Source organism: Pseudorca crassidens, chromosome 1 (genome assembly GCF_039906515.1).
Source record: "Pseudorca crassidens isolate mPseCra1 chromosome 1, mPseCra1.hap1, whole genome shotgun sequence".
Lineage (NCBI taxonomy): Eukaryota > Metazoa > Chordata > Mammalia > Artiodactyla > Delphinidae > Pseudorca > Pseudorca crassidens.
The window spans coordinates 195,110,304-195,137,704 of NC_090296.1; the positions used below are offsets into that span (position 1 = coordinate 195,110,304).

Here is a 27,401-nt window from a genome sequence, read left to right on the forward strand (position 1 = left end):
TTAAAATTTTTACATTGGAGTATAGTTGATTTACAATGTTGTGTTAATTTCAGGTGTACAGCAAAGTGATTCAATTATACATATACATGTATCTGTTCTTTTTCAGATTCTTTTCCCATATAGGTTATGACAGGGTATCGAGTAGAGTTCCCTGTACTACAGTAGGTCCTTGTTGGTTATCTGTTTTATATATAGTAGTGTGTGTATGTTAGAAGACAGTACTTTTTGTTAGAGTCCCAGGATATGTCCCACATTATGGAGCCCTACCCAAGCACACTTTTCAGAAGGGATCCCTGGCTCTGTGTGACCCCCACAGCTGACAGCTCTCTATGGACTGCCCACCCTTCCCATATTGGGGCTGTTTGTTACTCTGCATTCCCATGGCCCAAGGCCATGAGTGGTCAACGTGATTCTCTAGCCGGGTGAATATATTTGAAATGTGATTAAACAGAAAAAAAAAGAACTGAAAAGGTATCAGCACTTGGATTTAATTGTTGATTAATGAGAGAAAACAATGATACTAGACTGATCAGGAGTATATTATCCCCAACTCAAACTAGCTAAAGCTAAGAGAAAGTTGTTCCAGGGTACAAGTGTCTCATAGAGCCCGAGGAAAGAAACGATGCTGGGTGTCAGGGAGGAAGGGATCCAGGCTCTCAGGTCCTGGCAGCATCCTGCTCCTGCTTGGTGAACATCTACCCCTTCCTTCCTTAACTCAGCCAGCCAGGTCCTGGATCCTACCCTAATCACGACCTCAGGAGCACAGAGGTCCCCTGCGGAGGTGAGCCTACTCTGTACCTTGCCCCAAAGACTTGAATACATAAGGTGTACTACATCCTAATCTCTGCTGCCTTACCTCTCACCAGGAATCCCAGGAACCTGCAAGGCTTCTGACCACACCCCAGAGGCATCTCAGGGCATTCGCTTCCTCTGCCAGCTGGGGCCCTAGTCACCCTTCAGGGACCAGCTGAAATCTGTAAAATCTTGCCCAACTGTTCTACCCCAAACTAGCCTTTCCTTCCTTTGTCTACACTGAGAAGTATGTTACTAATCTTTTAAATTTCTCTCCACGGTCAGCCTTGGCCCCTAGTAGTGGCTTAATAAGTACGGACCACGTTGAACCAAACCAACACATCTGATCCGGCAGGTCCGTTCTTCCCAAGGTGGACCGCCAGCCCTCCTGGACACCTCACATGAATCATCATGACACTGACAGGTCTGGGGGTCGCCACAAAGAGCTTGTGCCCAAGTCAAACAAGGAGATAGCTTTGACACATGAAACTCCATCTTTGTAGGTAGAAAAAGACGTAATGACTCAGAGGAACACTGAAAAGACAAAGTCGTGTTACATCTTCTTTTCAACGTTCCCATTGTCCCTGTGTTAAATATCTAAGCACCAAGTTTTGCCCTTGAAATGCTGTACTGGCTCCCAGCTTGGTGACTTTTTTTTTAGTGAAGTCTGGTTGATTTACAATGTTGTGTGAATTACTACTGTACAGCGAAGTGACTCAGTTTTTGACTTTTTAAAATGTTCTTATCCACGATGGTTTATCACAGGATATTGAATATAGTTCCCCATGCTATACAGTAGGACCTTGTTGTTTATCCATCCTATAGATAAAGTTTTCACCCCTATGTTCATAGCAGCACTGTTCACAATATCCAGCTTAGTGACTTTAAGGTGCCGTTTGATCCCAACTTGATCAAGAGCCACCTCCCTCTTTGTCCAACTTCAAAGAGTAAGTAGGATGTAGGAAAAAGCATCTTTTTTTTTTTTCAAAATTTCTTCCTTTGAAATTTGTTTTCCTGTGACACTTGAGGGTTTCTAGTAAGAAACAGTAAGTCAAATAAGACAATCACAGAATCGAAAGCTTAACCCCCATTAAGTAACAGTACAGGTTCACATGTATTCCTTGTGTTGTGCTGTATTTTTGTAAGTAAAAACAAAGAGACAATCAGCTCCAGTCTTTGCCTTCAGAATCCCCTCTCTTGGGACTTCCCTGGTGGCGCAGTGGTTGGGAGTCTGCCTGCCAATGCGGGGGACACGGATTCGAGCCATGGTCCGGGAGGATCCCACATGCCGCAGAGCAGCTAAGCCCGTGTGCCATAACTACTGAGCCCACGTACCACAACTTCTGAGCCCGCGAGCCACAACAACTGAAGCCCGCACACCTAGAGCCCATGCTCCGCAACAAGAGAAGCCACCGCTATGAGAGGCCCGTGCACCGCAACAAGGGGTGGCCTCCGCTCCCCACAACTAGAGAAAGTCCACATGCAGCAACAAAGACCCAACGCAGCCAAAAATAAATAAATTAAAAAAAAAAAAAGAAAGAATCCCCTCTCATCATCTGTGCTTATCCGAACAGCTAGTGCTGTGTCTGTCCTCTTTCTTCTGGCCCACTTCCCATACACTCCCACCCAGACACCAGCCTCCAGCAGGTCAGCCAGTGCCCCATAAGCTTAAAAGATTCATGAAAAAAGATAGCCGTGTACTCTCTCCCCTTGTCGGGTTGGGGGGCACTTTCCCTGGCAAGGACTCCCCAGGGTCGTGTTACCATCCACTTTAGCTACGATCGCCATTGTTCAGCCATGGTTCCCCTACCAAAAGCCATGGTGCAAAAGGACTCGCTTTCCCATCTGGGTGCGCACCAGGGCCTGGGTCTGTCAGTTCTCAGGGCTCCCTGGCACCGAATGCTTCACCTAGGGAGGCGGTGCCTCTCTGGTGGGAAGCAAAAGCCACCACTTGGCTCCTGACGACCGACGCCCAGAGCATCCTGGTTTGTCTCGGTGTCTAACAACTCGAGTTAAATTGCGTTTTAGCCCTGAGACAACACTTTCAATATCATGGCAGATAGTAAGTAAGCCCAATATAAACAAAACTGCAGCAAAGGGACATTTATGTTTTCATTTGGTGGAGTGGGTTTTTTTGGGTTTTGGTTTTGGTTTTGTTACTTTGGTTTAACCATAGTCCTCCAGTATTTAGAAAAGAACAAAACGGAGCAGTTTCCTGATCCAACTGATAAAAACCTCTGGGCCTGGGCTCTCTTCCATTGTCCATGGGATTGAGTTTTAGAGCCAAAACACTAGGTTTGAGTAGAAAAGAATGCGTTGAAAAAAGGCAAAGCAAGGTTCTATTTTTAAAAAATGAAACCTGAAATGGGACTTGAAAGAGATTCCATGTGTAAAGTTGTCTAGGGAAAGTTTATTGAATTTTTATTCTTCATTTTAGTTTTGTTTTGGGCAAGAAGCAGTCCAGAATTCTCTTCAGAATACGAATTTTGATACCATTAATAGCTGGACTCTGCATTCTCTTTCTCCACCAACAAGCAGTCTTGTTTTCTGGATGGTTATAGCTTATTTGTATAGAGAACATGTTTTGTAGAGACCTTTGCTTACCAAGCAGAGCTCAAGAGTACTCACACTGTGTTTCTGGAATCCTCTTTTCAAAAAATTTTTATTATCTATCTACCTATGGTCCCACCACGCAGCTTGCGGGATCATAGTTCCCTGGGATCCCAGGAATTGAACCTGGGCACCTGGCAGTGAGAGCGCGGAGTCCTAACCACTGGACAACCAGGGAAGTCCCTTTAATGTTTATTTTCGGTTGGAGTATAGTTAATTGACAATGTTGTGTTAGTTTCAGTTGTACACCGAAGTGATTCAATTATACTTAGACATGTATCTATTCTTTTTCGAATTCTTTTCATGTCTGTCATTACAGAAGATTGAGTAGATTTCCCTGTGCTACAGTAGGACCTCGTTGGTTATCTGGAATCCTCTTGTCTTCCTTTTAAGGCCTGCTTACTTCAAATTTCTTTTATACTGACTTTTTATTTCATGAGAAATACATGTTCATCAAAGAAAAAAATCAGAAAGTACAGGCAAGAAAAATCAAAATCACCTGTAAACCCACTCTTTATGTAGGAGGATGTGGTAGGTATATCCTTCATATTTATAAACAGAGTAAGTGTTATTTGTTTGTTCTCATTTAAAAAAATTTTATTGAAGTATAATTGCTTTACAATGTCATGTTAACTTCTGCTGTACAGCAAAGTGATTCAGTTATACATATACATACAGTCTTTTTTAATATATTCTTTTCCATTATGGTTTATCACAGGATATTGAATATAGTTCCCTGTGCTATACAGTAGGACCTTGTTGTTTATCCATTCTCTATATATAATAGTTTGCATCTGCTCATCCCGAACTCCCAATCCATCCCTCCCCCACCCTCCTTCCCCCTTGGCAGCCACAGTCTGTTCTCTGTGTCTCTGAGTCTGTTTCTGTTTCACAGATATATTCATTTGTGTCGTATTTTAGGTTCCACATATAAGTGGTATCATATGGTATTTGTCTTTCTCTTTCTGATTTACTTCAGTTAGTATGATAATCTCTAGTTGTATCCATGTTGCTGCAAATGGCATTATTTCATTCCTTTTTTATGGCTGAGTAGTATTCCATTGTATATATGTACCACATCTTCTTTATCTGTCATCTACTGATGGACATTTAAGTTGTTTCCATGTCTTGGCTATTGTGAATAGTGCTGCTATGAACATAGGGGTGCATGTATCGTTTCAAATTATAGTTTTGTCTGGGTATACGCCCAGGAGTGGGATTGCTGAATCATATGGTAGTTCTATTTTTAGTTTGTTTTTTTTTTGCGGTATGCGGGCCTCTCACTGCTGTGGCCTCTCCCGCTGCGGAGCCCAGGCTCCGGACGTGCAGGCTCAGCGGCCATGGCTCACAGACCCAGCTGCTCCGCAGCATGTGGGATCTTCCTGGACCGGGGCACGAACCTGTGTCCCCTGCATCGGCAGGTGGACTCTCAACCACTGTGCCACCAGGGAAGCCCTAGCTTTTCATTTTTGCCAAAACTTAAAAACTTTTAAAATAAAATCTCTAAAGATAAACAGAAGTAGAAAGAACAGTATAATTAACTCCCAAATATCCATCCCTCAGATTTAAGAGTTATAAATGATGTCTCATCTATCACCATCTACTCCAACAAGCATTTTAAAGCAAATCCCAGACATCACATCATTTAGACAGATGATAGGTAGGTAGGTAGGTAGATAGATAGATAGGTAGATAGATAAATAGGTAGATATCTTAAAAACAGGTATATTAGTCTGCTCAGGCTGCCGCAACAGAATATCACAGACTGGGTGGCTTAAACAGAAACTCATTTTCTTACCGTCCTGGAGGCTGGAAGTCTAAGATCAAGATGCCGACAGGTTGGTTTCTGGTGGGACCGCTCTCCCTGGCTGGCAGACGACCTCCTTCTCACTGTGTCTTCACATGGCCTTTCCTCTGTGCATTTCTGGTGTCTCTTCCTCTTCTTATAAGGACACCAGTCCTACTGAACTAGGACCCCATCCTTATGACTTCATTTGATTGTAATTACCTCCTTAAATGCCCTATCTTCTCATGGAAGTTAAGGCTTCAAGACAGGATTTGGGGGGAACACAGTTCAGTCCAAAATACAACGATTTTTTAAATATAAACATAATACCATTATCACACCTAAAAATAGTAACAATAGAGGTACCAACTACTATGTAGAAAATAAATAAGCTACATGGAAATATAGCCAATATCTTATAATAACTATAAATGGAATATAACCTTTAAATATTGTGAATCACTATGGTGTACACCTGAAAAAGTTATATAATACTGTACATCAACTATACCTCAATTTTTTTAAAAAAGAAAGAAAAAATAGTAACAGTAATCTCTTAATATCAAACATTTAGTCAAAGTTCAACTTGTCCCAATTGTCTTAGAAATATATTTTAAAATAGCCTCAAAGTTGTATCTCATTGATAGCCTATGGGAATATCTTGTTTTTACCTATAAAATCCATCAAGAAGTGTGCATTTACTGAACACTTACTATGTACTCGGCATTATTCTAAGCACAGCGAGGAGCTAAATGCCCATGTCGGGAAATGGTTAGCAATGAGGTCAAGGAGGTTGGATGGGGCCAGATTACAGAAGATATTAAAAGTCATAGCGTGGTTAAGAATCTGCCTGCCAATGCAGGGGACACGGGTTCGAGCCCTGCTCGGGGAAGATCCCACATGCCACGGAGCAACTAAGCCTGTGCGCCACAACTACTGAGCCCGCATGCCACAACTACTGAAGCCCGCGTGCCTAGAGCCCATGTTCCGCAACAAGAGAAGCCCACACACCGCAACAAAGAGTAGCCCCTGCTCACCACAACTAGATAGAGCCCATGCGCGGCAACAAAGACCCAGCGCAGCCAAAAATAAACACATAAATACATTTATTAAAAAAAATCATAGCAGAGGAGTTCCAACTTGACTTGCTTGGAAATGGAGAGCCTTTGAAGATTTCTGAATTACGAGATAGCAAAATGAACTTCAGCTTCTCCAGTGAATGACCACTGGACAGTGGCAATTTCCTTCACTTCACATAATGCCTGACTGCTAGGATAGTTGAGAGATCAAGTAAAATAGTGAGCATTCTACACAGACCTCAGCTGTGATGATGAAAGTATGAAGATTCTATTTAGTTTACAGAAACTTGCCTTTAATCGTCAACTGATTACAATACACCTATTCTGCAAAGCAAGGGATATATATATAAAGCTCTATTTCAACACTCAGTAAGAAGTTTGGTTTTTTAAATAAATTTATTTATTTTATTTATTTGTTTAGGCTGCGTTGGGTCTTTGTTGCTGTGTGCGGGTTTTCTCTAGTTGCGGTGAGCAGGGGCTACTCTTCGTCGTGGTACGTGGGCTTCTCATTGTGGTGGCTTCTCTTGTTGTGGAGCACGGGCAGGCTTCAGTAGTTGTGGCGCACGGGCTTTGTTGCTCCGTGGCATGTGGGATCTTCCCAGACCAGTGATTGAACCCGTGTCCCCTGCATTGGCAGGCGGATTCTAATCCACTGCGCCACCAGGGAAGTCCCTCGGTAAGAAGTTTTAATTAAAGGTGTTAAAATTGTAAAATAGCCATATACATAATATCAATAAGAGCATCCCTGATGGCCAGGAGAGATTGAGTGAAAGAAATTAACTTTGAAGACTTAGACATTAGACTTTTTCTAAATATACCCTTAGGTTTTTTAATTGTAGTCTTAACTGATACTATTGATATAAGAGCTAAGTATAGAGACAAATATTGTATAAAGGAAATTTAACTCATTATTTTTAACTAAAGGGATTATAAAATAAACCTAAGACCTCATTAGAGGCCAAGTTTTTGCAAAGATAGACAAATTAAGCTATGGTTGGCAGGGATGCATGTGATACAATTTTGAAACACTTGTAATCTATGAGTCAGTACCTCTGGAATGTTGGAGAAGAAAGAATGGCAGTAATCAACCCAAGAGGACACAAAGGTATGTGCTCTGTGAGCTGTTCCAAGTCTATTTTAGCAAGTGCACATGTCTGCAAAATGAAAGATACTCTCCAAGTGGTCAAATGGCATCTGAATCATATAGGTTTGTTTTTTTAAGTCTTTTAAAATCATTTCAAATCTAACCAGACTCTAAAAATCTTCAGTAAAACAAACAATTTTCAAATTTTAGAAAGGGGTTTAAGGGAAAAGATATATTGGGATTACAGTTTATAATTTATAAATATTGCCATTATCTGTTTTTAGTATGATTAAGTCACTATATTCCATAAAAACACATGTCTCTGATCACTAAAAAAGCAGAAAACAGCCCACAAACTGTTTCCTAAAACTTCAGTGACGTATAGTTGATTTACAATGTTGTATTTAATTTCTGCTGTACAGCAAAGTGACTCAGTTATACATATATATATATTATTTTTCATATTCTTTTCCATCATGGTTTATCACAGGGTATTGAATATAGTTCTCTGTGCTAGACAGTAGGACCTTGTTGTTTATCCATCCTATATATAATAGTTTGCATCTGCTAATCCCAAACTCCCACCCCTCTCCCCTACCCTCCCTCCCCGTTGGCAGCTACAAGTCTGTTCTCTATGTCAGTGTCTCTTTTTGTTTCGTAGATATGTTCATTTGTGTCGTATTTTAGATTCCACATATAAGTGATATCATATGGCATTTGTCTTTCTCTTTCTGACTTACTTCACTTAGTGTGATAATCTCTAGTTGCATCCATGTTGCTGAAAATGGCATTATTTCATTCTTTTTAATGGCTGAGTAATATTCCATTAAATATACATACCACATCTTCTTTATCCATTCATCTGTCCATGGACATTTAGGTTGTTTCCATGTCTTTGCTATTGTAAATAGTGCTGCTATGAACATAGGGGCACATGTATCTTTTCAAATTATAGTGTTGTCTGGATATATGCCCAGGAGTGGGATTGCTGGATCTTATGGCAACTCTATTTTTAGTTTTTTGAGGAACCTCCATACTGTTCTCCATGGCTGCACCAATTTACATTCCCACCAACAGTGTAGGAGGGTTCCTTTTTCTCCACACCCTCTCCAGCATTTATTATTTGTAGACTTTTTAATGATGGCTATTCTGACTGGCATGAGGTGGTACTTCACTGTGGTTTTGATTTGCATGTCTCTAATAATTAGTGATGTCAAGCATTTTTTCATGGTGCCCAAACTGTTTTTGAAGTTAGTAGAAGACTGTTTTGTTTGGTGACTCACCAGAAGAATTCTTAAGACTCAGTGGCAGGTTACACTCATGGCTAAAATGTATTACAGCAAAAGCAGCAGGGAACAGATGTGCATCCGTGTGTCCAGAGAGGTTCAGTACAGGCTTCTGATGTCTCTCCCTGAAGATCACACAGGACCACTTTCTCTCTGGCAGAGCTGTTTGGGATTATGTGGAATGTCCCTGTCCCTTTATAGGGGGCAGGTCACATAAGTATATTCTGCTACACAACCAGCCGTGACAACCAAAATCAAGACTCATCAACACAGGTGCACATCATCACTCTTGAGATCTGTGCAAAGCAACCTGACCAGCCAGTATAGCATGATCCATTATCTCTAAGCATATATAAGAACATTATCAATGGCTAACATAAAGAAGATTCCAGGGGTCGCATTCCTAGGTGTTGGTCAAAGGTCAATCATGGTTCCTTTGGAGACATGTAAGGAGTAAGCATACAGACCTGCTGTGAGGACTCTTCTGTCAGTGATATTTTGGAATGAACCAAAGGGAGCAAGCCCGCAACATGGTATTACTGCTGAGAACATGGCTTGTCAGCTCTATCACTCGGCCTTCCCAAAGTTTCTCCCCCGGCAAGACTGTCCTCTGCTTCCTCTCCTGTCCTCATTCCTAAGTCCCACATCCCCTTAAATTCCCAAGGCATTGGTTGATGACCCAGGGACCCGTGCCCAGATGGAAGCCATCATTTGTGCACTCAGGTCCAGCAACCTAATCTGTGGGATCTGCTGAAAACATGGAAATACTGGGCCCCTTGTTCAAAAGTCCTTAAAAATTTCAAGACAGTGACAGCAAAGCATTAGACCAAGAGGCCTTTCCAAGCACAGAGCCCTGGGGAACTATACTGGTTATATACCCATGAAGCATGTCCTGAGTGCAATGATAATGTTCTGGAGGTTGGCCTCTCCCAAGAGACCACGTTACTGATCAAAAGGTGACTTGGTGAGCCTAGAGTCAGATAGGAAGTTGGGTGTAGCCGAGAAGCTGTGCGTGTCGCACTAACTTAGGGTGGTGGGATTTTCTGGCGTATGCTAGACAGCTAGGGGGTGGTGGAGAGGAGTGTTGTTGTGAAGTCAGATCACTCGTAGTTTGCTCCCCCCAAGCAGTGTGACCTTGGAAAGTCACATAGCCTCCCAGCCTCCATTTCCACCTCAATAAAACAGACCTGATAATGGCACTGAGTTTATGGGGCAGTTGTGAATGTTGAAAGAGATAATGTACGGGAAGCCACTTCGTAGACTAAAGCACTCTGCAAGCGTTATTAGCCTTGTCTCTGGAGGTATCTCTATATAGATAACGAATATTCATGTATGATTTCCTCTTCCCTGGACAGCACTGGAGTCAGGCAGGTAAATACTTTTCTTTTCCAACTTTTTTCCCCAGACAATAATGCTTCTGTCATTACGGCATTACAACACAGCCTCGTGTTCTCTTTCCCCAAGTCACAAATAAAGTGACTTTATTTCAGGAGAGACTGATACATCCGTATCATCCAGGTGGAGTAACTTCTGTTGATGGCTAATCTTATGCACTTTACGTTTTGTTCGAATTCACTTCAAATTCAGAGAATGTCACTGTCAAAACTTGTCCCTAAATTGTGGGTTTGTCACACTCTATAATTCCTGCTGTTACCTATGTACAGAATACATTTTGCTCTTGTTAAACCTGTAGCTTCTTAATTACTGCTCTGTGCACATAAAGATCTTGATAAATATTTGCTAAGTCAATGAATTAGTGAAGGAATAAATGCAAGGAAGAGAATATCATCATCTGGAGATACCAAAGGATTAAATGCTGAAACTTGTTTCTGAAACAAACACAATTTCTTTGACGTCAGAAATACTAGTTCTCCTGCTAGCTCCCTAAACACTCCGAGTACAAGGAAACACACTCTCGGCAGGTGCAGTATTGATCCCAGGAAAGAGGCGGTGCCAGTGTGAGCAGCTGCCTGGACTCATGTGAGATAGAATGGAATGAGATGAGCCTCCGATCAGCTTTCCCTGGATGGGAAAAGAGCTCCAGCCTTGGGGTTCTGAGTCTGTTTCAGTGTGGTCGAAGGGGTCCTCCAGGGACCAGATCTGGCGTTCAAATCCCTCCAGGAAGGGCCTGTCTGGATGTCTGTGGTCCTTTCACTTCCTGATTTCCCTCCTTATGCCGCATCTCCCCTTTCTTTTTCCTCCCACTGTATAACAAACACACAATCAGGGCCACTGCTGATATATCCAAGGTCAGATTCAAACCATGAGTCATCATGAGGACTGACCCCGTTCCCACGGAACACTGAACAGTTGAACTGGTCCTCTTAGAAGTATTGTACTGCGTCCTTGGCCTGAAAGACTAGGCTAGCTTTTGGAGGTGTCTTAGAGGAAAGAAAAAAATGGTTTTCATCTCCCAACCTCTATTTCCTAAATATGTTTGGGCCAGGAGTGTCCTAAAGGCTCAATAAGTGTGTATTGACAGGCTGAAGAGTTCCCCCTGTCTAGGCTAGGCAACTCACAGCAATGGAAGCTCACAGTTGAGAATGTGGCTGTGATCTCAGTTAGTACCTGATTCCACGTCTTGGGGCAAGAAAAATCAGGATGGTTTGGGGACATCATGTTTTGCCAAAAAACAAGAATACCTGTAAGGAGGCCAGAAACAGAGCTGAAGTAAGTCACTTGTCCTGAAGGCTGGGAGACTTCCCAAGAAATGCCAATGGAAGTAAATTTCCTGCTCTAAAAATGAAAGTGTTCAATTTTTAATGTAATGAAAGAGACATGTGACTGATTCAGAGCGTTCAGCCTTTGGATAACTAAGAAACCCCAAATTAAGATGACACAAAGCCCTTAAATGAGAATTGAGAACCGTCTGCAAAACGTTTGCACAAAGCTAAAATTTTCATTGCTTGTGCCCCCAAGGTCCCTAGAAAACAGAGGGAAAATCATTTAAGCTTGGTTATGGTGACACTGACAGCGCCCATGGGCTGATTTTGGAGATGATCTTCGGCCCCAGAGAGTTCAGCATGCTCGAGTTATGGCACTGGTTTAATTAAATAGGGTAAGAAGTCAAAATGGATGATTTGGGAGGAGCTAACGTTCCCCAGGAGTGGTTTTGGCAAATTGAATTTTCAGCAGTTAGAATGAGATTTTCCTTCTTGTCGCTAAGGAATGGCTTTTCTTCACTATACAAAGATGAAACTCCCTTCTGAGAAGAAAAGGAAAGTATAGTAACAGATGTAAAGATGGAAAAATCATCATGGACTCTGGTTTAAAAAAGACATATATTTTCTAGCTCTGTCACAATTAAATCTGGTCCCACAGCAATGGCAGCTTATTTATTTACTTAATCACAACTGTTGGGTCCTAATATTACTCTCTACTAATAGGAGAAAGGAATCCTGGAGGGTACCAGATTCTGTGTGTTGGGACAAGAGAAATCAGGACGGTTTTGGAACATCATGTTTTGCCAAAAAACAAGGATGCCTTTAAGGAGGCCAGAAACAGAGCTCAAGGGCAAAGCAATTTGCTTTAAAGAGTCTCCCACTGTGAAAAGAGTCTCTGGAACAATACACTTTATCCTTAATGTAGTTAGGCCAAGTCGATTCCAGGAAAGACCACGAGTTCAGGATACTCGCAAAGAAACAGCAACATAAATTATACAAAAGGTAATTGTAGTACACTTTCCAAGGACTAGGTAGTTGCATTTTATGGCTTGGCAAACAAGAAGAATGGCGATTCTGTATTCAGAAGTACCTCCTTCCGCCAGATAAATAAAGCCATTTCTTAGGCAGTTCTAAGGGACACTGCACCCTGACTGGTGGTGGCCGCATGGCAGAAGTGACCTGTTTCTCCTCTAGGTCAGCTTTACTGGTGGAAACACTGCTAAACTTGGGGCAGCTTGGAGATGGATGCTGGAGAAAGGAACGAGGAATGTGGGGCTGGGGCTAGAGGAGAGTGAAAGGTCAGACCACCAGGTAATGTTGCAGGCAGAGTTGTGTCCCTCTCAAATCCACAGGTGAAGCCCTAACCCCCAGGACCTCACAGTGTGACTGTATTTGGAGATGGGGTCTTTAAAGAAGTTATTCAGTTGAAATGAGGCCAGAAAAGTGGGCTCAAATCCAATCTGACTGGTGTCCTTATAAGAAGAGGAAATTTGGACACACAGAGGGACCCCAGGCACAGAGGAAAAGCCTTGTGAAGACACGTTGAGAAGGTGGCTGTCTGCAAGCCAAGGAGAGGGGCCCCAAAAGAAACCAACCTACTGACACTTTGATCTTGGACTTTGGGCCTCCAGAACTGTGAGAAATAAATGTCCAAGTCACCCAGCCTGTGATACCTTGTTATAGCAGCCCTAGTAATCTAATACAGGTAGGATAGGCTATCAGAGGGCCTCCAAGACCACAATTAAAAATGAATATGTAGGGCTTCCCTGGTGGCGCAGTGGTTGAGAGTCCGCCTGCCGATGCAGGGGACACAGGTTCGTGCCCCGGTCCGGGAAGATCCCACATGCCGTGGAGCAGCTAGGCCCGTGAACCATGGCCGCTGAGCCTGCACGTCCGGAGCCCGTGCTCCACAATGGGAGAGGCCACAACAGTGAGAGGTCCAAGTACAGGAAAAAAAAAAAAAAAAAGAATATGTATCTAAAATTAAAAAGGAATGAGGAGAAGTGTCACGATCACCAAAAACAAGGAAAGTCTAAGAACTCGTCACAGTCAATAGGAGCCCAAGGAAATATGACGAACAACTGTCATGTGGTGTTCTGAATGGGATCCTGGAACAATAAAAGGGTATTAGGTAAAAACTAAGGAAACCTGAACAAAGCATGAATTTTAGTTAATAATAATGTATTGATATTGGTTTGTTAATTATAACAGATATGCCAAATTAATGTAAGTTGTTAGTGATGGGGAAAATGGGTCTGGGGTGTATGAAAACTCTTTGTACTAGCTTTGCAATTCTTTTGCAAATCTAAAATTTTAAAGTTTATTTTTTAAAGGTAATGGGAAGCTGGGGCTTCCCTGGTGGCACAGTGCTTGAGAATCCGCCTGCCAACGCGGGTTCAATCCCTGGTCCGGGAAGATCCCACGTGCCGCGGAGCATCTGAGCCCGTGTGCCACAACTACTGAGCCTGTGCTCTAGAGCCCATGAGCCACAACTACTGAGCCTCCAAGCCACAACTACTGAAGCCCGCGTGCTCTAGGTCCTGCGTGCTGCAACTACTGAGCCTGCGTGCTGCAACTACTGAGCCTGTGTGCTGCAACTACTGGAGGCCATGTGCCTGGAGCCCGTGCTCCACAACAAGAAAAGCCACTGCAGTGAGGGGCCCGCAAACAGCAACGAAGAGTAGCCCCCGCTCACCACAACTAGAGAAAGCCCGCACGCAGCAACAAAGACCCGACGCAGCCAAAAATAAATAAATAAATAAAATTAAAGGTAATGGGAAGCATTTATATAAAATTCTAAGAAACTATAGTGACAGAAAGTCCACCAATGTTTGCCTAGAGGAGCAGGTAGGGAGAGGCACCCAACTACAGAGGGGCAGTTGGTGCGTTTTGGGGGACTATTGTGATGGTGGTTACACAATTACCAAAATTCGTCAAATACCTTAAAATACATGAATTTGACCGCATGTAAGTAATACCTTCATAAAAGATGTTGAAAGTTTCTTAAGTTGCTGTGTAAGAGTCTATGGAACATTATTTCAGCAGCAGGATGGGGAATGGCTTGGTGTGAGATCAGCAAGGAGGCTATCACAGGAACCCAGGCAAGCACAGGCCAGAATCGGAACAAAGAGCTGGGGGTTGAAATGGGTGACTTCCAACTGCACCAGAGAAGGGGGATGGTGATTGAAATAGCTCTCATTCACTCAGTGTGAACACCCATTGTCTCTTTTAACCCCCACTCAGCCCCTGAGAAGAAGAGGATATTATCCCTGCTTCACAGAGAAGAATTGACTCTGAGAAGTTAGGAAAGTCCTAGGAGCCTGGAGAGATGTCCCAGACGGGACTGCTGTCAGATATCAGGACCCTTCTTTTCCTGTTAGAATTCATTCCACTGATTTTCAGGTATTAGGATCTTTCTTGGTGATAATGCTTGTTTATATTATAGAACGAGTTAGTTACATAAAATATGACAGGATTAGCTATCAGGCAGTCTTCCATGTTAAAGTTTACAGACCATAAGTCTCAGAGATGAATAGCAAATTGTTCATCAATCTCCTGACCTAGACTATACACCTCACATCCACAGGAAGGGAAAAGAAACCCAGAACATGCCCCAGTCAGACATTCATAATGGCTTTTTTTTTTTTTTTTTTTTTTTTTTGTGGTACGCGGGCCTCTCACTGTTGTGGCCTCTCCCGTTGTGGAGCACAGGCTCCGGACGCGCAGGCTCAGCGGCCATGGCTCACGGGCCCAGCCGCTCCGCGGCATGTGGGATCTTCCCGGACCGGGGCACGAACCCGTGTCCCCTGCATCGGCAGGCGGACTCCCAACCACTGCGCCACCAGGGAAGCCCTCATAATGGCTTATTTTTAAAAGCGCCTGATACCTGAAAGCCATGGATTTCATGCTTTCCTCTATCTCCCATGGTGTCCAGCCCTGGGCATTATTCTTACCTGAAGTACAATTATTTCTTGGTTGGTTGAACTTGACTAGAGTATTTGTTTGAGTTGGAAAACCATGAAGGCATTTCTCAAATTGGAGCAGACTTACAGTCACCACAGAAGTTATATTTTTATAGATGCCTCTGTAAGAATGAAACATCTCATGGGAAATGGGACTCATTCCCGTTCACATGTATCTGCACACACATGATGGAGGGGATGGCTTCTTATATGAATGTGGAATGGCTCCAACGTTTACTAGATGCCTATTTGTGCAAGTGTTTGTTTTAAAGCCTGCCCTGCTCACTAGAGGGGAGAGTGTCTCTTATTTAACGTGGTTCCTGGCACATTTAGAAATCAATAACCAGCGGTTGACAGAGTGTGCTTGGTGCTACATAACGAGGTCGGCATTTTGTGTGTGATTTCATTGAACCCTCTCAATAGCCCAAAGGGTATGAATCATTCTCATTAGACAGAGGAGTAAACTAGAGGGTTGCAGTGACTTATTTAAGGTCCTGCAGCAAGTAATTAGCTTCATCCAATAGGAGTTTGAAACCAGGGCTACACAGCCCTGTAAGCCTGAACTCTCTCCATTGATTAAGAGCAGGGAACCTCCCAGGAACCACATAAGGGCCTGGAGACACTACTAAACCCTCTATTCTTCCTACCCTTCCCTCTCTACCCCGCCTAAAAAAAGACCCACATACATACTGTTTTCAACCACCCACTGGATGATAATTGTAATTTCACGTTTAGATTTTCTTTGTTGTTGTTTTTTAAATTAATTTTTATGGGAGTATAATTGATTTACAATGTTGTGTTAGTTTCTGCTGTACAGCAAAGTGAATCAGGTATAGATATACATGTATCTACTTCTTTTTAGATTCTTTTCCCATACAGGTCATTACAGAGCATTGAGTAGGGTTCCCTGTGCTCGGTTCTTATTAGTTGCCTATTTTATTTAGAGTAGTGTATATATGTCAGTCCCAGTGTCCCAATTTATCTCTCCCCTACTCCACATTTAGATTTTCTTTAACCCACGAGTTATAAACCAGTAGGCGACAAACCGAATCTGGTCCAGCAACAAGTCTTGTTTAGCATGGTGATTTTTAAAAACTTGAGCTTGAATTTTTACACAGCTTCCACCAGACCCTGTGGTCTTGGACTAGGCTGTTTTGCTCACTTGTTTTACATGTTACAGGCAGCCCCGTAGAGTCTGAATTAAAACTGAATCCCAGTTAAAGTGAAAACACCCCTTGGGGAGGCTAATACTTCAAACTGTTATTAGTTTGTACCTTATTGTGACTAAGCTTAAAATTCTCTACTGGGGACTTCCCTGGTGGTCCAGTGGTTAAGAATCCGTGCTCCCAATGCAGGGGGCCCAGGTTCGATCCCTGGTTGGGGAACTAGATCCCGCATGCTGCAACTAAGACCCAGTGCAGCCAAATATATATATATATATATATATATATATAAAATAACATAACATATATATATTATAACATATATATATATATATATATATATATATATGTTAAATAAATAAATAAATAAAACCCTCTACTGAGGAGAGGTTTTGAAGGGGAAGGAGAGGAGAGGGTGGGAGCTTGGGAAATCTGTGTCCTTCCATACTTTTCCCATAATTTTTTCTGTCTCCCTCCATGTCTGAAAGCTCTGCTTTGTTTATCTGCCTAACTCTCAAGCACAAATCCCTAGCCAATAGTTTCCCAATAGGTAGCATTCATTTCTCTGAAAAATTAACCATGATAACTAGACAATAAGGCAATAATATTCTGTAATAGTCTGTGCCTCAGATATGCCCAATGCCTCAACCTGGTAAGAGTTCACTTCCTTTATGCTGAAATGGGAATAGTCTGAGCTTCCATCCTGTATCATCAGTGAAAGTCCAGGATTCTTATTATTAATAATAATTAACTTTTATTGAGGACTTATTATGTGCCGGGTACTTTGATCTTAGTTTAAACAAGGACACACAGACACACATATACATCTGCATGAATACTCAGTAATTGTCAAGGACAGAAAAGAGCAAAAGCACATTTAAGAAAGAAACTGAAAATGGATAAAGGCGACCTCCTTTTAAATGCGGCCGGGAAAGCCCTGAAGGGGGCGCACTCACTCATCGCAGCTTATGGACCCCACCTTCAGTGCAGCTGCCCACCACGTGCAGCAAATGAAAAACCACCCCAGGCCTCCCCAATTTCCACTTCTGCCTATATGACCAAGCCCCTCTCCTGTGTTCTCCCGCCGTGTCTATGGTTTGCCATTACTTTTCTTATCCCAAATTACAATTCTCTGCTATTCCTGAGTAAACTCATTTTGGTGGTTATTTTACCAGCATGGTTCTTTTGGTCAACATTAAATTATCCTAAAGAGGGACTTCCCTGTTGGCACCGTGGTTAAGAATCCACCTGCCAATGCAGGGGACACGGGTTCGAGCCCTGGTCTGGGAAGATCTCACATGCCGCGGAGCAACTAAGCCCATGTGCCGCAACTACTGAGCCCACACGCCTAGCGCCCGTGCTCCAATACAAGAGAAGCCACCGCAATGAGAAGCCCGCACACTGCAAGGAAGAGTAGCCCCTGCTCGCTGCAACTAGAGAAAGCCCACGCACAGCAACAAAGACCCAACGCAGCCAAAAATAAATAAATAAATAAATAAATATTATTCTAAAGAAATCATATTTCTTTATAGAAAAGAATGGAAGGACTCAGATTTGCAGGGATGTAATGCCCACATTGAAGACAAATGTTGGAAATATCAATATTACTCAGAACAGTACAGCTCCTCATTTTCTTGGATCTTTTTATTACAAAATAGGATCTTTCTTTACCAAAAAGTCCATTAACATGTTTGTCCAAGAACAGGGGAACAAGGGAACAGTCTGCCCTCAGAGTTAAGTTCAAGCCTCCTCCTCTGGCGAATCTCTCCTCTGAATCTTTGAAATTACAAGTATCTCGCAGTTTTAAAGATCCCAGGGACCCAGATAATCAGGGTAAAGTTATCTGAGCTCACCTCCTTCCAGTTGGTCTAGAATCAAGAGAGCTAGGAGCATAAGCTCCATTTACCCTGACCCAGCAAGTCGTCAAGGTCCCAACTATTTCATTTTTCATAGTCTTAACAGGAAATTACTTTAAATATCAAAAATTCTGAGACGTAATTGAAAATTTCAGTTGTGGTAGCAGTGAAACTATAACCTTACTATAAAATTATAATTTTTAAAGTGTGGTATTGTATTTAGGGAAAAGTGTACTGATATCTGCAATTTATTTGGAAGTACACCAACAAGAAGAAGGATCAATGGATGGATGGATGGAGTAATGGACAGCTGGATGGGTACATAATAAAGTACAGCAAAGTGTTTGTAAATGTAGCATCTTGATCGTAGCTATGCAGGTGTTCACTATACAATTCTGTTGACTTTGCTGTAAGTTTAAATTTTTATTTTTATATTTTAAAACTTGCTGTAGGGCTTCTCTGGTGGTGCAGTGGTTAAGAATCTGCCTGCCAATGCAGGGGACATGGGGTTGAGCCCTGGACCAGGAAGATCCCACATGCCACGGAGCAACTAAGCCCGTGCGCCACAACTACTGAGCCTGCGCTCTAGAGCCCGCAAGCCACAACTACTGAGCCCATGTGCCACAACTACTGAAGCCTGTGCACCTAGAGCCTGGGATCCACAACAAGATAAGCCACCAAAATGAGAAGCCTGTGCACCGCAACGAAGAGTAGCCCCCGCTCGCCGCAACTAGAGAAAGCTTGCGCACAGAAACGAATACCCAAGGCGGCCCAAAATAAATAATAAAATAAAATAAATAAATTTATATAAAAAAAACTTGCTGTAAATTTAAAAATTAAAGGCAAAGGAATACACAAATAGATCAATAGAATCCTTAATCATAGAGAGCCCAGAAACGTACCCAGGAGTATATGGGAACTCAGCGTATGACTAGCAATATAAAGTAGTGGGGAATGATTAACTATTTAATAAATGGTGCTGTGAAAAGCAGTTGTCCATAAAAAAATGGATCCCCACCTCAATTATCCCCATGGTCTAGTCTTTTGCACTGAACTGCTCCAGGCCTATTTTTTTTTCTCTGTGGTAACTCCAGGGCCTGGTGTCTACTAGGTGGTGAGTAAATATTTGTTGAATGAAGACCTCAGTCCTGGGAGATACGCTGTGGATCGGAGGATTTCCATGATCCGTGCTGTTGCCGAGGTTTGGAGCCAGGGAGCTGAGTCCCGAGTCCACCCTCTTTTCTGTTCCTCATCAGCTGAGCTAATGCAACCGTCACACTGACTTCTGACGGCAAAGAAACAAACTCAATGATGAGTGATGAGTGATGCGAGATTATCCTGACTTCATTCAGTGGCTGACAGAGCTCCCTTGAAGATTTGCAGGAACAGAATTTGTGGCTGTTTGTTCTTCCTAAGGTTATTACAAGTGGGACAGGGAAGTAGGATTTGAGGGGGTCAAGGAGGAAATAAAAATGTAGAAATAAATGATGGACCCCAAATTACAGATTATATGCACATAAAGTATGCATCACAGATACGTGTGTAATAGAGAAAGCCCGCGCGCAGCAACGAAGACCCAATGCAGCCAAAAATAAATAAATTTATTAAAAAAATAACTCTTCCCTTTATTTTAATACATAAGTCTATATAACCTTTAGAATAAATCAAAGAAGATGAAGAGTTGCCAGTAAAAAAAAAAAAGCTTAATGCCAGAGATTCCTCCTACCTAAAATCTTTGTTTTTACTGTTGATTTGAATGAAACGACACATTTTCCTTCTAGTGGTTTCCTCATTCATCTGTAGTAGAGTAGCTCTTTATCCTCATGAGCATGAGAACTACCAACTGCAAATGGGCTGAGTACAAATCACCTTTAGAAACTTCAAACAATCACATCCATTTAAATGTTGTTGAATAAAAGGTTTGAAACCTGAGAGGTTCCTCCAGCCAACAAGCTATTCTAATACTATTTTACTGCGACTTGATTTAATTACCACCCGTACAGGATATATTTACCATCCCGGATCTTGAAAAAGACCATAACCCTTATAAAGATTGTATTTATACAGCTTTGTACTTTAGCTTGATTACTTTGCGTATTTGTACAGGTGAAACCCAAAGGTAGGACACTCCTGCAAAAGGTTTAACCGGAATAGACATGCTACAGCACGATCAGGATTAGGGTAAGAGATACGTCATCTTCTTGACTTAAAGATTCTCCTCGTTTAGTCCTGTCTGTAACTAAGATGCCTACGATAAAATATCAGACTCTATTCTTGATCATTATCATACTTCAGGGCCTCCAAAATTAGAGAGAAGTTTTCATTACCTGTCCAAATAGGCTTTGTCCTGACTTCTAGTCTTGTGGAGTGACAGTCATGAACAGAATCGAAAGGCAGGTGGGCAGTGGTGACACATCAAGGTTCAAGGTTCCAAAGGTTCTTCAACATTAAGAAACATACTTGGAAGGAGTTGATTCTGCTGACCAGTTAGAAAACCTGGAAGTATCTGAACTCCACGAAGGTATTCACTGAGAATGGATTTCGAGTTGTCTGCCTTGTAATTCAGCTTATTCAGACATTTGTTTTTGTTGTGTTTTTGATAAAGAAAAGAGCAGTTGATGGAAGGGCACAGACTGACTGTCCTTACTATGTTAAAAATCAAGTCTTTAACAGAAACGGACAACATAGTGACTTCCTAAGTGACCCGAGACATTGGTGTAGTGGATGCTGTGATGTACCATCCAAACTCCCGAATTTCCCATTCTTGCCTGAGGGTGACGGTGGCTCAGCACATCTGTGGGAACTGCCCTCCACAGAGGCAGCTGCCTCACCTAAGATTAGGCCCCCTCCCCAGGGGCAGCCAACATCCAATGATCAGCCCTTTGTCTCGATTAGAATAACTCCCTGCTCCAAAGCTTTGCCATAAAATCAACTGAGGCCTGTGCTGCAACAGCACCCCAGGCCAACTCCCCTTTAAACCTGCTTCCCCCACTCCCTTGCAGGCAGTGCTGTCGAGAGCACTGCCCAATTTACCTCCTGTGAATAAATTTCTGCCTCAGAGACTTTCCCCCATCAAACCCAGCTAAGACATAAGGCAAAATTCTTTGGTAGGATTAGAGATAACCATTTTTATGTCATTGCAGATTATTACTCAATTAAGCTGAATGGACTGGCTGCAGTTAAATTCCTGATGGCTCTCCTGTGGATTTGTTCTGCCTACTCCTAGGGGTACAGACTTGGTTGTATATATGTTCATTTGAAAAGGAGTCTGCAAAAATAAAAAATTGTAGAATATATACAAGTCTGGTTTTTAGAAAATAGAATTAACAAGCTTGTCAAATCACAGTAAATATATGAATGAATAGGAGACACTTTAGTTTCTACTTTCTCAATTATGTGTATTTTCCTTATAATACAATTAATTGTTAATATGGAGTGACTCTCTGAAAAAGAATGAGACCTTGGGCATTGAAGACATGACCAAGATGTACCTGGTCAAATCATGGTACATCCAGTCCAATGTTCTGGCAGATTTTGTGAAAGATCTTGACAGTCATCCCTGATATCAACTTCAAAATGTCAGGAAGGGGCTTCCCTGGTGGCGCAGTGGTTGAGAGTCCGCCTGCCGATGCAGGGGACACGGGTTCGTGCCCCGGTCCGGGAAGATCCCACATGCCGCAGAGCAGCTGTGCCCGTGAGCCATGGCTGCTGAGCCTGCGCGTACGGAGCCTGTTGCTCCGCAATGGGAGAGGCCACAACAGTGAGAGGCCCGCGTACCGCAAAAAAAAAAAAAAGTCAGGAAGTTTACCCCAAATACCCATTCTTTGTGCTGTCGTGGCACTGCTTTTACAGAACCTATCCCTGTGATGTACACTTATTCTAATTCCCCCACTAGACTAGGCCTTCCTCAGTGGAAATTATGCACATCTGTATCCCTCTACCTCTTGAGCGTAGTAATTAATAGGCCCTTACTGAATTCCAGTTTCAATCAGTAGAGGATTTATTAGCACTTATGAGATCTTGGGCACCAAGCTAAACATTGTTTGAGAAAATGAGTCACAGTTACTACCCTCCAGGAACATGTTATATTCCTGGGGTTATAACCCACTTAAACAGCTAGAGACCATTTAAGGGTGGCCAATTACATATGATAACCTAAATATTCACATTTATCTTTGATTTCCCCTGACGCTCCACTAAAGTAACAGTACAGAATTACAAAACTCCTAAAGCCATAAGTGTAGAGAAAACTTGAGAAAAGATCATCAGCAAACAGGATTTCAGCAAAACGTTGGAAGTGTGTAACTGCCTAAAAAGCCCCGAGGTTGCTAAAACCTAAGCTTGCAGGGCGGAAAGCCAGAAGTCAGTCAATTCTCCACACAGAAACCCAGAAAGCTTGCAGACATCAGGAGGCGGGCGTGCAGGGTAGAGCTGAGAATAGGAAGAGTTAGTTGGAAGTTTATATAGGGAGCTGTTAAAATGCAATTCCCCCGACCAAAGCGCCAGAAGATTGCAGCTTCCCCAGCACAACACGGGGAAGGAAGCTCACTGTGGAGAAGTCGAACCAGAAAACCTGTGGAGTCTGGGACACCAGACTCTGCTGAAGAGAGGGGTGAGTTGCCTGACTGAAAATAGGGAGACACAATAAAAGTATACAAACTGAATGTCGACATCACCCAAACCTACTCACCTCAGAGAAAACTGGCCACGAGACTCATGTTCACCTCCCAAGAAACTGGAGAATTCCTCTCTCAGGAAACTAACCAGTCCAAAAGAAATGTCTACGTAAAATGACAGCTTAGAGTTTCCCTGATGAAATTGCTAGGTCCTGCCCAATCACACAATGGTGAAGAACATCACTCTCCAAACCCTACTCACATGTACAGAGCTTCTAAGTGTTTAAGTTTCTCACTCAGCGTATTAGGACACCAAGGGCCACCACACGTTTGAGAAAATCCTCTAACGTGAGTGACAGAAACCAAAACAAACCACAGAAAAAATTCAGAAAATTAAAAAACAAAATAGAGCCTCAGAATAAGAGAAGATATTGTTCTATGAAGCAAGAACCAATTTCACTAAAAACTCCATTCAGAGAATAAAAATTCAGAAAGTTATATCTATATAAATATATATATATATATACACACACACACACACACACACACAACAGAAGAGTTGAAAGTAAAGTTGAGAGAATCTCTCAAAAAGGAGAACAAAAACCAAGGAAATGGAAAATAGGAAAGAAAAGAGAAGTATAGATAAAATGATACTAAAAGCTGCCTGGAAGAAAAATGCAGATCACGCACAAATGATCAGGACTCAGGGGAAATCAGATTTCTCCACCACTGCAGTAGGAGCTAGAAGACAGTGGACAAATGCCTTCAGACTATCAAGAGTAGCTTTATTCTTCTAATGAAGATTTGGAATGTGTCAGCAGCAAACAACTGGGGGAAAGTGAGGCAATTATTAACTCCAGGAAAAACAAAAAATTGTACAAGATAGAAAATGTAATCATAGTACATTACATGGCTAAGCTGTGAATAACGATTATTTAGAATGTAAACACTGTACACTAATTTTAAAATGGTGATAGAAATACATTGGGAAGGGACTGCTCTGGTGGCGCAGTGGTTAAGAATCCGCCTGCCAATGCAGGGAACATGGGTTCGATCCCTGGTCCGGGAAGATCCCACGTGCTGCAGAGCAGCTGATCCTGTGCACCACAACTGCTGAGCCTGCGCTATAGAGCCCGTGAGCCACAACTACTGAGCCTGCGTGCCACAACTACTGAAGCCCATGTGCCTAGGGCCCATGCTCCGCAACAAGAGAAGCCACCGCAATGAGACGCCCGTGCACCGCAACGAAGAGTAGCCCCCGCTCACCACAACTGGAGAAAGCCTGCATGCAGCAGTGAAGGCCCAACGCAGCCAAAAATAAATAAATAAAAAATTTAAAAATAAATAAATAAAATAGATAACCAATAACCAACAAGGATTTACTGTATAGCACAAGGTATTATTGAGTACAAAAATACTCAATATTTAGTAATAACCTATAAGGGAAAAGAATCTGAAAAAGTATACACAAACACACACACACACACACACACACACATATATAGCCGAGTCACTGTGCTGTAACCCAAAACTAACATGATATTGTAAATCAACTATACTTCAATAAAGAAAAAAAAATAAATGAAAGCATTTGGCAAAATCTAAAATAAAAAAAAAAAGAGAAAGAAAGAAAAGAAAACAAATATGAAGGGAAATACCAGAAGAGATTGCTCAGAGTTAAAGTGATTGCTTTAAAAAATAGAAATGGGGATTGGACTGGGTGGAGGAAGAACTTCTGTTTTTCACTGTTGTAATTTTACTTTTAAACTAGAACATGTTGTTTGTTTGTTTGTTTTGCGGTACACGGGCCTCTCACTGTTGTGGCCTCTCCCGTTATGGAGCACAGGCTCCAGACGTGCAGGCCCAGCAGCCATGGCTCACGGGCCTAGCCACTCCGCGGCATGTGGGATCTTCCCGGACCGGGGCACGAACCCGCGTCCCCTGCATCAGCAGGCGGACTCTCAACCACTGCGCCACCAGGGAAGCCCACATGTGTTATTTTTATTAAAATATTTTAGGGACTTCCCTGGTAGCACAGTGGTTAAGAATCCTCCTGCCAGTGCAGGGGACACGGGTTCGAGGCCTGGTCTGGGAAGATCCTACTTGCTGTGGAGTAACTAAGCCTGCGAGCCACAACTACTGAAGCCCACATGCCACAACTACTGAAGCCCGTGCACCTAGAGCCCGTGCTCCGCAACAAGAGAAGCCACCGCAATGAGAAGCCCATGCACCGCAACAAAGAGTAGCCCCCGCTCTCTGCAACTAGAGGAAGCCCGTGTGCAGCAACGAAGACCCAACGTAGCCAAAAATAAATAAATTAATTAATTAAAAAAATTTTTAAATGTCCTAAAGAATTAAACTATGATAGTAAATACAGTACAGGGGTTTTCTGTCTGATCTGTAAAATAATTCTGTGCTGAAAAACCATTTGCAGATGGGGAGACTTGACCAAAGATGGGTAGGATTTGGATGACACAAGGGAGAGACATTCAGGGTGGGATCAACATGACCTTGAAATTAGCACATTATAAGGGCGGGGGGTGGGGGGGGCAGTCAGTGAAATGGCCAGTTGCCAGGAGTCAAGAAAGTAAGTTGTGGAACAGTGGGAAAATCCTGCTTACATAAGGGGAAGTCAGATGGAAGAAGGACTTGGGATTTAAGTAGAGGAACTTGAACTTGTTTGAGAAAAAAGGGACTTGTAGATTCTTGAGAAATGAAATTATGTAATAAAAGCAGTATTTTAGGAAATTTAATCTGAAAATTGTATGCAACTAGTGGATATGGGAGGCAATTGTTCAGTCTTTTTCATCATTACATCCCCAGCACCTGTTGGGTGCTCATAGGAGCTCAACCTGTATTTCCTGAATGATCAAATGTGAAAGAGGCTGGGAGGTGTTGGAGGAATATCAGCATGAAGTAGTAGGGCCATGGACCAGGAATGAGTAGTGGCAATGGAAAGGAACAGGTATTTCCTGAACACATTTGAAAAAGAGAAATACTCTAATTTCCTATTCAAAATGCCCATTTTTTAAAAAGTCACTTCACATTAAATATGAAACAAATTTTCTTATAGTAATGTTACAAACAGTGGTTATGTTCTCAGACCCCCTCCAACTATTTATAATTACTCTAAAATACAGTCCAACCTAAATACACCTATTATACATAAGTAACATTTTATAGGATTATTTCCAGGAGATAAATGTTAAGTTCCAAGTTGTAGGTGATTATTCCAGTTATCTATTGCTATGTAACAAATGTTCAAAATTGAGTGCCTTAAAACAATAACCATTTTATTACAGCTCATGATTCCATGGGTCAGGAATTTGGGCAGGCCTCAGCTGGGTGATTCTTTTGCTCCAAGGGTACCAACTGGGATTACTCACTGGTACTAAAGCGGTGGGTGTGCTGGTCTGGACTGTACAAGGTGGTTTCCTTCACAAGTCTGGTGCTTGGGTGGGGATGGCTGGAAGGCTGGGATCAGCTGGGTCCTATTGACTCCAGCATGGTGTTCTCAGGGTAATTGGTCTTCTCATGTGGCATTTCAGATGCCCCTGAAGGAGTGTTCCAAGAGAACTAAGTGGAAGCTACAGGCTTCTTCTCACCCAGTTTCAGATAGCCCACAGGATCACACTTCTGCCACCTTGTACTGCTTACAACTGAATAAAAGGGCCAGCCAAGAGTCAAGGAGAGAGGCTACACAACAGTGTGATCCAAGTAGGCATGGTTTACTGGAGGACATGCTTTGGAGGTTAACTTGAACAGTGGAGACTTAATGTTCTAAAACTGTATAGGTGGGGCTTCCCTGGTGGCGGAGTGGTTAAGAATCCAACTGCCAATGCAGGGAACACGGGTTCGAGCCCTGGTCCGGGAAGATCCCACATGCCGCAGAGCAACTAAGCCCGTGGGCCACAACTACTGAGCCTGCACTCTAGAGCCCGTGAGCCACAACTACTGAGCCCATGAGTCACAACTACTGAAGCCCATGCACCACAACTACTGAAGCCTGCGGGCCTAGAGCCTGTGCACCGCAACGAAGAGTAGCCCCTGCTTGCCCCGCTCACTGCAATTAGAGAAAGCCCATGCACAGCAACAACGACCCAACGCAGATAAAAATTAATTAGTTAATTAAAAAAAAAATCTGTATAGGTGAAAGTACCACTCACATTTTCATAAGAAAAAAGTTACGTTGATGACTCTCAAACTATACCCTCAAGGAAACCTACTGTTTCACTGCTAATGTTGAATAATGGTGGTCTTTTCTATATTTGGAAGAAAAACTGAGATGAACCATTTTAAAAAAATCATTCTTTTATTTTCTTATGAAAATATTTCTTAAACCCTTTTGCCTGATAGTCCTCACTCGTGTGATAGGGCAATTTTTAGAAATACTTTGGTTTTGGGAATTCCCTGGTGGTCCAGTGATTAGGATTCGGCGCTTTCACTGCCAGGGCCTGGGTTCAATCCCTGGTCAGGGAAGTAAGTTCCCGCAAGCCACGCGGTG

At 42.5% G+C, this 27,401-nt stretch overlaps 1 long non-coding RNA gene across 1 annotated transcript in view; it reads right to left on the bottom strand.

The window, feature by feature from the left end:
* The window catches only part of LOC137206078 (uncharacterized), a 36,770-nt gene that overhangs the window by 7,386 nt on the left and 1,983 nt on the right, over positions 1-27,401 (bottom strand). The window lies entirely within an intron of this gene.